Source organism: Photinus pyralis, unplaced genomic scaffold, assembly GCF_008802855.1.
Source record: "Photinus pyralis isolate 1611_PpyrPB1 unplaced genomic scaffold, Ppyr1.3 Ppyr1.4_LG2, whole genome shotgun sequence".
NCBI classification, from domain to species: Eukaryota; Metazoa; Arthropoda; class Insecta; order Coleoptera; family Lampyridae; genus Photinus; species Photinus pyralis.
In genome coordinates this window covers 23,233,785-23,246,557 of record NW_022170403.1, presented here as the reverse complement: position 1 = coordinate 23,246,557, position 12,773 = coordinate 23,233,785, and the positions used below count along the sequence as shown (strand labels likewise).

The 12,773-nt window shown below is 34.8% G+C and overlaps 1 long non-coding RNA gene across 1 annotated transcript; it reads right to left on the bottom strand.

The window, feature by feature from the left end:
• Nucleotides 1-553: 553 nt before the first annotated feature.
• LOC116163091 lies at nt 554-1,129 on the bottom strand. Its single transcript, XR_004143668.1, has 3 exons — nt 994-1,129; nt 799-926; nt 554-741 (listed from the first exon to the last, which is right to left on the bottom strand). It is a non-coding gene; the product is annotated as an uncharacterized LOC116163091 (long non-coding RNA).
• Nucleotides 1,130-12,773: the final 11,644 nt, after the last annotated feature.

Genomic DNA, 12,773 nt, shown 5'->3' with positions numbered 1-12,773 from the left:
TACTTGGGTTCATCATGCCGTTTTTGAGACTTGAAAATATAACCCCTTAATCGTATCCTACCTGAAAGACCTTTTTCTTAAGAACCCCAGGCCGTCTCGAATTAGCTTGAACATATGCAATAAACTTAATTTTCTAATTAAAAATAAAAATCACAATCTATCATTAAATTTCTAGCGCACTCGCACAACTGTACAACAACTCGCCGACATTCCCTTACGTTGATTATGTTTAAAACAGCCTTACTATTTGTGGCATAGTTACACTGACCACATTTAAACAATAGATATTCTTTGATCTGTCGTACTTTAATTTTTTCTTATTATTTGTTGCATACCTAATTGCACAGAGTGTACGTAACGTCTTTCAATGTGAATATTCCGCTTTTAAGTTTTGCTTATTGCGAGTAGCGCAATTACACTGTTCACAAATTAAATGTTGGGTATAGGTGACACTTTAAGTGAACGCTTATTTGTAGCGTAATTACACTGATAGCAGTAATAGTGACAATGTGCTGCAACCAGAGGTCTCACTGTTAACCACCTGAATCGCGAACCCAAGAGTCAGATCATAATTTAGCCAGTACCAGTGCAAGTTGGCATATTTGATACTTCTTCCCCCCTCATTGCCGATGTTTTCGCTACGTCTCTGCGCTTACGTATGAAGAATTCACTACAGTCCTCGTTCAAATACAGGCAATTTTGAATTCTAGGGTGCCCACTCCACTCTCTTCTCCTATCTCCCTAAGGTAGGTATTCAGATGAATCGCCTGTCAAGATATCAATATCTTCAGTACTTACAACAAAGGTGGCGCCTTCGTAATCTTTAAGTTCGGAATCAAAAGGGCACTCTTGAAATTGGTGCATTGGTTATAATCATGGATGATAGCGTAACAGTTGGACACTGGGAATACTAGTCGAAACGCATGCTGGAAAGGACAATATCGTGCAATTTAGTTAAAACAAAACTGGTAAGAAACAAGGGATAATACACACTTTATTACCGCAATATTTTCTGAAGTACGTATGGTGTCGCAGTCGCGCTATCCTGTATGGATTTAGAAGCGTTTCTATATTGTGATAGAATTAAAGACAAAAGTACAAAAATGTCACTTGCATGATCACGTCAATGCTAGACAGTTGTTTTTTTGTAAATGGCTGTTTTACATCATCCCTCATACCACCGTTCCCATATCAGGTGGGATACGTGATAACTTCAAATACGATTTTAAAGCGAGTGTTTATAAATACACATGAATTGTATAGAGAGATACATTTCATTTTGCTCGAAGCTGCATCGCTGTGTTTATTCGCATGCCTACTTTTGTAGTCCTTTCCGATTCGAAGTAGGTTACGTTAACATTGTTCGCATCAACATTACGAGTTCACGTGCTTAAAAGTGAATCAGCCTTTATAAAGAAACCGAGAATATAAACGTGGGTTTATATTTCGAGCGTATAAATGCAAAAGGGCTCTACGTATGGATGTATTTACCTACAGGCTACATTTTTCTTATATCACGTGCTCTTGCTTTGCTTTGGTATTCTTGCGAGTGCTTTATAATTCTCACTGTTGAAGTAAAAATATATTCTGCAATAAGCAGAACTTTTATAATTAATCAAGATTTCGTTTCGTACTGTAAGTTGACAATTTCGATCACCTAACTAAAATTGAAGGTGACAGTATTATAGTCGCAGTGGCAGTTGGGCATACTTTTGGTTCTTTTTCGACCTGTGGTAAGTAAATCAAGGTAGCACTGGGTCGGTTGAAATGCATGTTAAGTGGAAACTAAGCGTCTTATTTATTCAATTATCCACTGTGGTAATTAAGATTTTCCCGTTCAACAAATTGTAGTAAGTAGTAATTCCGCTAAAATCAAATTGCGTTGCGTAAATTAAGATTGGAAGATTATACAGACTTCGTTCTGGGAAATTCGACTACCTATTCAGATGTAAATTTCATAAACGACCAACGGTAGTACTCGGAACCTTAATCTTCAATTAAAAAATTTTACATTATAATTAAATTCTAACTTTATATACCCTGTAGTACCTGAATGGCAGGTGATGAGCTACTTATAGCCAAAGTTTTGACCGTAATTGATTAATTGAATTAACACCGGAATTATCGAGAAATAGGGAGTTGGCACAGAAATATTGTTGCATTTTACTCCAATGAGTTAACTTGGATTTGCATTCGACTGACTAGTCTTATAGAGAACTGTTCATCGATGGGACGGACAATAGCAACTTCTTTATTTTATATAATCAGTTGCATAGTCATTCAGTAGCAAAAATGTACAACTGCAGCGGAAAAGATACGACAAAGTCAATTACAGATTACTTGCACTTTGGTAGCTGCTTCGGTACTTCACGCATTGCATTGCAGAACGTCTGATGTTAAATACCAGATAGGACCATTGTAATGCTCATTTCATCCAAAAACTACAATACCAATATCAGACTAAAATCCAATTAATCAATGAGTTTCGGATTGCGATATAGGCCAAAGAAAGACAGGTAATTCAACATATTGCATAACCCTAAAAGAAACGTGTTAACCAAATAAGGAATCCTCGAAATGATATCAACTACGCAATCTCGTAAATACGTATGGATATATAATTTCGGTTGTGGTACGTGATCGCGAACAGTCAGGGTATTTTTGTGATGTAATTTTTTTGTATGAGCCATACCAATACTTTGTATACAGGAATGTAAGAATAAAAATGGTACACGATCGCTTTTGTGTTTATAAAAAAATATTTTTATTACTCAGCTAGCCGTGGGTAAATTAAAAGATAATTGGTATAATGGGATTTCTGCCAGTGGGGCATAGATTAAATTTTATCTTATGCAAGTAGGCTCTTCAACCCCTACACATGTTACTAGCCCGTTACAAGTGGCCCCCAACGTGGGACTCGAATTAGCCCCCTGTAAGGGTCTAGTGTTTCAAACTAGAAATAAAAAATCAGTTTGCGTACGCGAGTTGCATTTAAACAAAACATTTTTTAGTTGTGCGCAAACTATAGATTCATGGACCGTTACAAATTTTTGCGAAATAAACATTTAAGTACACAAAAGGGTGATCGCAGAAGTTAGGGTTAAAGTTTTTCGCTACTAGTGGCAGAGTAAATATGTTTTATAAAAAGGGATTTCAGATTTTTTTTTAATTTATTGGTAGTTAGGATTGATATCTTACATACTTTTTCAATTTAGAGGGATACCGAGGTAGGATTTTTTTGTAAATCTTATATGGAATTAGGGTTATGCTTAAAGAAGCCTTTATTCTAGAAAAAGAAAGCATACCAGAAATTACAGAAGTAGTAAACTAAACTAATACACTAATACTTATTTGGCAAAAAAGGCAATTTTTCGAAATTTCAAAATTTTTTTTTACTTCAAAACTACATTTTTTTCAAAACTAACCACTTTGCTCCGGTCAAACTTACAGATCATATCAACCATACATAAATAAAGTAAACTGTAAAGCGGTAACGCTTAATTACAATTAGGGTGCTAATTAGGGGGTGATTTCCTCAATTTTTATTTACAAAAAAAAAAGGACCAACTTTATTTTGAGCGTAACTCACTTAGCTTTGATGCTAGGAACTTTTCTTAAAAACAAAATGAAAGGTTTTTTCAAACACTTTAAAAAAGTATTCATAAGTTTTCCCCGAAAAGTGCTTCATTTTTTGGTTATTTCACGTTGAAGTACTCGATTTGGAATTTGACGAATGAGAACCTACTTTTCATGAGCTACAACTTTGTTTCTACTGGGTCTACAGACTTCATATTAGACCATTTTGTTTGTTTTTTTATAAGCTATATTTTTGCTAAGAATACTTTTTTCGATACAATACTTACTTTTAGAGTTGTTTGCGAAAAACCGTCTGAAAACGTGGTTTTTTTGTTGAAAAATGAACATTTTCACTCGCAAATAACTCTAATACTATTGACTTAGTGAAAAAACTCTATAGAACAAAAGTTGCTTAGAATTACTCAATTTATCAATTTCCGGACTTATTTTGAACGTATCTTTTTTCCCCCCCCATTCACCCCCAAGTAAAAGCAACCCTGGGCCAAGTTCAACTTTGAAGTGGAGGGTAAGTAGAACCTAAATCCAAATTTTCATGCGATTCGGTGGAGACGCGGAAAATTACACAGTATCGCCGTATTCCACGTTCATTTACTGACCTATGTCCAATTCCAATACAAGTGAAGTTGATTGAAGTTAAGAAATGTAGTTAGGTTAAATGTATGTTTATATATAAATGTATAGAAGTTTATTAAAGACATACGAAGTGAAGTTAAATCAAGTTACTTTATTGTTCATTCTTTTTGAGATGATTTAGGTTTTTTTGGGTTAAATAAGTTAGTATGTTGAAACTTTCCAGAATTTTTTATGTTAGGTCAATTACGTCAGGCCAAAGCCCCCGTTTGTTTTGTTGTTTTTCAAATCTCGTGAACTCTTTTTCGTTTTAAAAAACAGGAGGGGGTATTGTGATAGGTGGTCGCTTTAGAGTTAAAAAAAGTAATTTTTTCGAATTTATATTTTGGTGAGCATAGGAAGATTTACACACTTACTGCTTTATAGCAAATAGAAACAGAAATATATCTGGGAATAAAAAGGTGATAACAACGCGTTCATTTTCAATAAAAAGTGTAACCTAGGGTGTAAGTGTTATATTCCTGAAGAAACCGACTTATCACAACGATTTGCATAATAAGATTTTGCATTGTATTTTAGTTATAAGAATCAGATCCAATCAAAGGATTTTGGTTATTTTGAGAATTTAATTCGTTTGGTTGGATTGTAATTGTATGAGACACATCTAGTGATGTGGCCGAATCTTAAGTGTGAATAGATCCAGCACGGAGTTTAAGAAGGGGTACTCACAAAGAGCGATTGGAAGCCTTGACGAGACCTACTTACTGCTGAACTTTTGAGTTAATATCTCGAAAACGGAGTATCGAGGAGGATACCCACAGACGGAAAATGCAATAATGCGAAGTATTTTTCTAAGGACTTAAATTTTCTCTCATTAAAGTGCGTACAATTTGAATGTCTACCAGGCGGCCTTTAATGTTTATTTATAAAGAACACCCAACAACAAACTGCCCATTTGGGGCTTGGTTTCTTTTCAATCGTCCCTCTAACGAAAATGTAGTGTAGGTACTTTATCCTGCAAAAATTTTTGGACTATCTTAAGAGCAATGTACTTATACCAAACTAGTTTTAAGTTTATGTTAGGTTATTGATTTCGAACAAAAATGGATCGTATTTTACCCTTTCATTTATTTTAAATAGGCATGTATGCCACCGAGTTTAGGAAAAAGTAAAAAACTTCTAAAGATTTTAAGATGCCATAAAGTTACCCTTTAGAAATTTAGCGAGAGGAAACTTTTTCTGAAAATGAAAATAGTATTTTAATTCATTGAATGACAATAGAGAAATAACTCATTGCATGGATAACGTAAGTTGATCTGTGGTAATGAGTTAGCTTTCTGAATTCTATACACACCTACACCTTTGCAATATAGAATGGTCGTCTAATGTGACTAAAGAAATATCCTTATCGGCTTGGTCGATGTTAATCTCAAAGGCGAATCGTTTATGACCTACCAAAACATACTTCAATGGCCTCTAAAACGAAGTGGTTTCGTATAATCTTTATATCGTTGCGTTCCGAAGATTTATTGCTAATTAAGTGTTCCATTCAGATATTGAAAACCACAACGTCCAAAACATTACTAAGGGTAATACAGCATCCCTGAAATTCTAATAGCAACGTTAAAATATTCAAAAGAAGACAGTACAGCAAAGGTTTAATCTAAAATCTCCCTGCGAAAATTAATTATAAGATGACCCAAACCAAATGAATTAATTTGCCTTGACATTCCCGCGGTAATTAACATGCAAAAAATTTAATAGGATTTGGCACCGAGGGAATGTTTTTAGTTTAGAAACGAAATGAATCGGTTTCATTAAGGGTCCGAATTAAAAGATTGTCGCCCATGATTTATTGATGTAAATAGATCAATTAAAAGGGAACGTTGTCTGTAACTAATCCGTTGACTAAAACAGTAATAAATCAAGTTTGAATATAAACCGATGTACAAACAGACTCTTGCCATAAATTCAATACGCGTACGTTATTACAAAAACCATCTCGGTCACCGAATATTTCGTCTTTCCAAGATAGATGGTTTGTGGTGGCTCAAATGAGCTTTTTCGGTTCCCATGGCGCTATATTACTGTAGTTTAAATGAAATTCTCATAAACTGTTACAATAACTTGACTTTGAGTGCATAAATGCAATCTCTTTGTAATATGGTTACATAAAACATGAAATTTAGTTTAGAGTATGTTTTTCATATTCTCTCCTTTACTGCACTAGATTGTATAAAATTTAAGAGCGCAATTCTACGAATTACTGGTGCTTGAGATAGTACATTCTAAAATAAGCGCTAAAATCAATAAATGGCGGTGCGACATTTAAAGGTTGTAGATGAAAAGTCAAATCAAACCTGATCACTGAAGCAAGCAACACGCTATTACTTCAAGAAATCACGTCACATCAAATGTGAATGAAGACAATAATTCAAAAATTACAAGGGCATGAAATTCCATATTGGAAAATATAAGAAATTGCATGTTGTCGCTGCGTACTTAATAAGTCAAGCGAACAGTACAATTCAGGTCCCTGTAGTATCCCTCATTCCTTGACAACGAGAGTTCCATTTGGACTCTATTCAGTCACAAGGAATCGTTGACCGATCTATTCGATAATGAAACTCAAAAATACAGAATGGTTTAGTATATTGAATCCAAAACTATACGTTATTTCAGTTCCTTCACATACCAAGATACTAACCACCTTTTTCGTAAATTTGGGGTTAGTTCACATTTAAAATAAAATAGCAGCCAATAATTACTTATTGAAAGATCCTGGTAATAGTCGTAACCTTGGAAGATATAACTCTATCTATCATTGGAATTTTAACCAAGCAATTTTAGCGCCCGTTGGTTAACGATTGCCTAAATTCGTCTTCCTTTTTCGTTTGTGAGCTCTAACAGAGTGCACTTCGTAGAACAACAGCTGAGGCTTTAGTGGAGAACGCGTGGAATTTAATTTGCCGCCATCCATAGGTTCTTAATATTTGGGGATTGTTTAATTGGGGATTCCGCATTGATTCATGGACGGATTTGCCCTTGATTCCTATATGGGGAGGATATAATTGCGTCTTTTCTGGCTTATCGTAAGTAGGCCATTTGCTTGACGTGTACTGTTCTTTAGAAATTCTGTGTCCATTTGACAAACTGTTCCTCAGGTCCTAAACAAATAAATTCAAACATTGTACAGGGTGTTCTGTCTGAAACTTTCAATGCTAAACCTAAATAACTTTTAAAACACCTAAATTTTCAAGTACAGAGCGGCTCGCTCTCATTCTCGGCATTCTTTCAACCTAGAAAAACCTTACAGTTTACACAACAATATTTTCCACCGTAAATATTTCGCTTCTGGATACTCCGCGCCAGAATAACTCGTAAGTACCTTAAAATATGCTTCAGGATAATTCATACTTGGATTACTCCCCACGAAAGAATTCGAAAAGGTAATTTTCACCTCCGAATTTACTTCTAGGACAAAATGTCACCATATAGAATTATTAGCGTATGGAAAAGTCACCTTAGGGTAACTCAAAGGACATGCAAAAGGTCAAAATCAACAACAATTCACAATAAACAAAATTGTATCATATCGTAATAGTTTCCGATAGAATTAATAACGAGTAAGTACATACATGTATACAGATAAAATTTACAACAATAGTTACGCAAGAAAACGAACAGAAAAGGAAGACTTACTCATTCGTTGTGGAAAGGCTCAGACGCGAGTTGTAATATTATTTCTAGTAGACGAGAACATTTTTCTATACTATAAAACATATTCTTCGGGTACAACGCGTCATGCAATTTTCCGTGCACCTTTCTAAAATTTCAAACTGCAAAGGTATTGTGCTGAATTTTAGCGAAAGGCTTCAGTAAATCGACCGCGTGTTATTTTTCAAGCTATGTATGCTTCCTTTTAAATCCACAAATGAGGTTTTGTAACAATATGCCGGACTATACTTACAATATTTATTTGCCATAGGAATGTCGGGTTAAAATAAAATCAGATAAAAGGGAGTACGCTATTATCTTTGTTTTATGTAAATATGTCCAATTCCAATGGGAATACATGAAAATGATCACCAGATATACGCAAATAAAGTTCTACACAAAAATAACAGTACCAGTTGCTATTGTTATTTCTATAGAAACATTCCATGCTTTAAATTTAAGTAATGCTCTTATGGTTCATTTGTAACCTTTTTCAAATGCAATTAAATTTCTCAAAGCTTATTTGCAATTTGTTTGAGTTTTTTGCTTTTAATTAATTAAATACGGCATGACGGAATTTGCAATTTTGAATTTCTGCCTCAGTTTCCGTTCAATGTTTATTTTTAGTCGTCTACTCTGCAGTAAGTTCGGCTTTATGAATAAATAACAAAGGAATGTAGAGGCAATCGTCATATCTTGCATATATTATAATGTTTTCATTTTACAACAGCAGAAACGCACATTTGATCAGAGCATATTTTTTCATATTTGTGCTCGAGATGTGTATTCTATAAAATTTCGATAAATGTAGGAATATTCTCGTAAAACGTTTTGCTGTCCCAGTTTTAGTTACTACCACAAAGTTATACCACGATTTATATCTACATTTCGATAACAAGGTGTTACCAGCAGAAATGTGCCGTAGGGCATATTTTGCAGTAAATAGCCCGAATAATTACATACATGATGTTTCCTTATTCACAATCGCAAATGAAAATTCACCTCATGCGTAAAGCCCGCATTCCCTAAATTTCGGAGCTTTGTCAAGTGCTTAAAACTGTAACAAACATAGGTAATTGAATGTCTGTATTTATTATATAGATAGGTAATGTAACACCATTCATTCTACAGATTGGTAACCAAAATTGGATCAATGAGAATGCGGTGTACCAGTTAATACTTCATATTACAATTTTTCACTAACGGTTTACTTAGTCATTTCGAGTGTGAAATTTGAGAATCATCAGAATCGTTAATTGATGTAATAATATTGAAATAGCACCTCCCATTTCGGAAAACTACACATTCGATACCAGAAGTCATCTTTATATTGGAATTTATATTTTTCTGACATGAAAACGTTTTACCAATTTTTATAATTATATAAAATTCCGTACCTGTGTTTGTGACCAAACAGTTGCACGGATTTTTATGAAATTGTTTTTATTTGTCTCTGTGTGTCCCCGAATGGTTTAGATTCACAATTGGACCCGATCGGATTATAGCATTTTTTTAAACTTTCTTTTTCGTTGATATCGCGCCCTGCTATTTCGCGTACCGATCGATACATGCCACTTGCGGCGTACCATGCCGATGTGTATATAATGTCTATGTCTATTTCCCATGCCTTTTAGATGGGGAAATTACTCTTACTATTCATAATTCGTTTACTATATGATATTTAAACGCAAAAATTAATAGTAATTATTGTGCCTTTTAAAAATGGCAGGTATAGTGAGAGAGCAGAGATTCAGCGCTGTACAGGGTGACTCAACAATGCTGTTTGGACCTAAAGTAGGATTGCTCAAGACTGTGCTTTTCTATTATGATTATATGCCGGGCCGGATTAATGCATAAGCCGACTAAGCACAGGCTTAGGGCACCAGCCAAAAAATAATGAGAAAAAGAGAGAAAAGAAACTGAATTAATTTTAATTTTTTGAACAATATCTTAAATAAATAAGCAATAAACACCTATTATAGTGTGAGCGAAATGGGACCGCTAACGACAACCCTAGGGGTAAATAATTACTTGAATATCTAACAAGTACTAGAGATTCTCAATTAGAGTAGCGAACCCACGTTCTTAACTATCCTAAGCCAGACTGTAATTGATCTTAGTCTGGCATCAGCTAGTATCTCTCACTACATAATGAACTAACACGTCACTCCAGAAGGGAGTATGTCAGATCATATGAAATTAACTGCAAGGGAGCCGTCCAAAAAGATTATAGCAACACCAATGCATCGGATATTCCCTTTTAAAAACATCTCTTTGAAGAACGCCCTTTCCAGGTTTTTAGATTCCAATCGTTTACGCATTACATACTATATTGAAGCTCTACAGGGTGTTAAATTTTTAAATGGTTGAATTTTTCCAGTAAAATGGTATGGCTGGATCCATTGTAAAAAAAGTCTGTAAGAAATTGCCGAAGTTAACAATCGTCTTTTCTGCGTCTTCTGATTCATATAGCGCAATGTTCTCTCAATAGCTTTAAGAACGCAGGTTCCAGAATGTCGGGGTAACGGAGCTAAAATTGTTACCTCTTTAGCTGTACAAACCACATAGTAATCACGCGGTAGCGTGAAAATGCAACGTGACATTCAATTTATTATTTATTATCCTAGCTTTCTTTCGATTCGTAGTGCAGAAACGATTCAACGATTAAATATGGCCGTGTTTTCATTACTAAGAAGCCATTTTGTAGGCGATAATTAGGTAAGAAGATTAAGTGTTGTTCCGGGAGATTTGCAGGCAGTCGTTCTTGAGATACGAGATCGGTACGTACGTTGTCCAAAATCAGTTGTTTTTGAGCATAAAACACAAGATTAATTCGAGTATGGCTTATCAGAGACAGCAGTTGTAATCCAAAAGAAAGATTTTTCTAGTGGGTTCGTTTCCGTACCAATCGCTTTGCTACTGTTTAGTTCAGATTAGTAGCTTCTGCATAATGTTTCAAGCAAAAAAAAAATTCGCGCGTTATGGTGGTGAAAGTAGCAATCTTTCGGACATAATAAAACTAACTTTTGGTTGGGGGCCAGTAAATTTAACACACGAGTTGCGTGCGTTTACGGTGATAAATTAATTACGCAGTTTTATCTACGTTCAAGAGAAAGATTAGTGTATAAAGAAAAGATGAAAAAAATATTTGAACAGTTGGGTATGCGGTTTACCGTGCGTAAAAATTGCTACTGTATTTAGTCGAGAACAAAGCGCTTAAATTTCCCGTGCCGTATTTCTTCCCTTCCCTACAATTGTTTACCGTTAAATACTCAGCTACTCCTGCGCAAACGTTTCAAAAAGACGACTGACTTTCCTACTTCCTAGGTAGAATTCGTGATGAAAATAAGCTGATTTCGAATACATGCAAAATGGAAAATTCGTAGAAGAGAAGGTATCCGACGGAAAGATTGGTTTTACAGTCCGTATCGTCTCACGTACTCCGCCAGGAGTAACAACCCTGGAGCTGTCTGGTAACAACATCCTCCTCTGTAGAAGGGTATTTTTCACATAAGGTACCGATATTTTATTTATGTAAATTTAAAAGTTGTTTGTCTTTAAGAAAAAATTCGTAAACTATAATTCTGATTGACGTTTAAAAAATTCTTCTTTGGGAAAGTTTGAAGTTGTTTGTATTGCATGTGTTTGAGTAAACTAATTAACATTGGAATTGTTAGGATCATCAGTTTTCCATTTAAAGTAGTTTTTAATTTCAACAAAGAACATTTCCGAGTAGAGTTCAAGGTGAATAGTGTTTGTCTTTGTTATTATCGTTAAATTTAAATTAAGGTAATTCACAAAAAATTGCGGTCCCGAAAATTGATCTAGGTGGTTTAAAAAGTCATAGTGGAAGCTGGAAATAGAAAACGCATAAAATGGAGTAAATTTGATCGATTTTGTGGTCAATATATCCAAACTTTAGCGTAATCTGGTGTTTAGTTTGACTGGCACGAAATTTAGAAGGGGAGAGGTTTGTAGCTAAATTTTCAGAGAAAGATAACGAGAAATTTTCAGTAAGTACGCCATCGTAAAATTTATGTTAAGGACTAACCGTGGGTCATTTGCAAAATCTATACATTTCTAGAAAGTAGTATTAGTTATAGTCGAGTAAAATTAGAGTAATATTTGCTCAAACCTAGAACAAATTCGGGACAAGCAACCGATGTCCGAAATTAGTAGTACCAATAATGCTCTTTAACATACTAAAAGTCCCCATATGTCCGAGGTGCGGAACATCCTGAAAATTGAGCCGCCATCTTGGATTTTCATGTTTTTTGCTAATAACTTTGTTATTATTATTTTTTTCGGAAAAAGTTAGGAAAGGGAATTTGTGAAGCTTTAAAATACGAATCCAATGCTTCTTTATTTCTCGAAATCGATTGGAAACTAAGGGAGTTATGATTTTTTTATTGTATCAATAATCGCACTATACACGAATAACTTCGCGAATAATTCGATATTTCCGATAGGCGAAATTCATTGGAACTTTATAGACCAAAGAGTCAAAGACTAATTATTCTTTATCGATTCAACAATTTTCAGTCCAAATTTTAGTTTACCGCCCCCTCCTGGGGCAATATTTTCAAATAACTACCGAATGGACGAGCTTCTCAAACAAGGAGAAGCATTTATATTGAAGTGGTACGGTGCCAAAAAATGCAAAACGCTCGATGACTACCGGTACATCAAGTACAACCAAGTCGTGGCAAGGCAGAATCTCTTTACCAATTTCGAGCTAGCAACATTACCTTCTACATCGCATGCTGCTAGATTACATTTGAGACGGGTGTATCTACAGGTCCAGAATTGGATGGGTGAGGAATTGAACCCTAAAGAATTTGGCTGGTTTACGAATCAAAACAATGTCTTGGAGCCCGTAAGAATGGAAA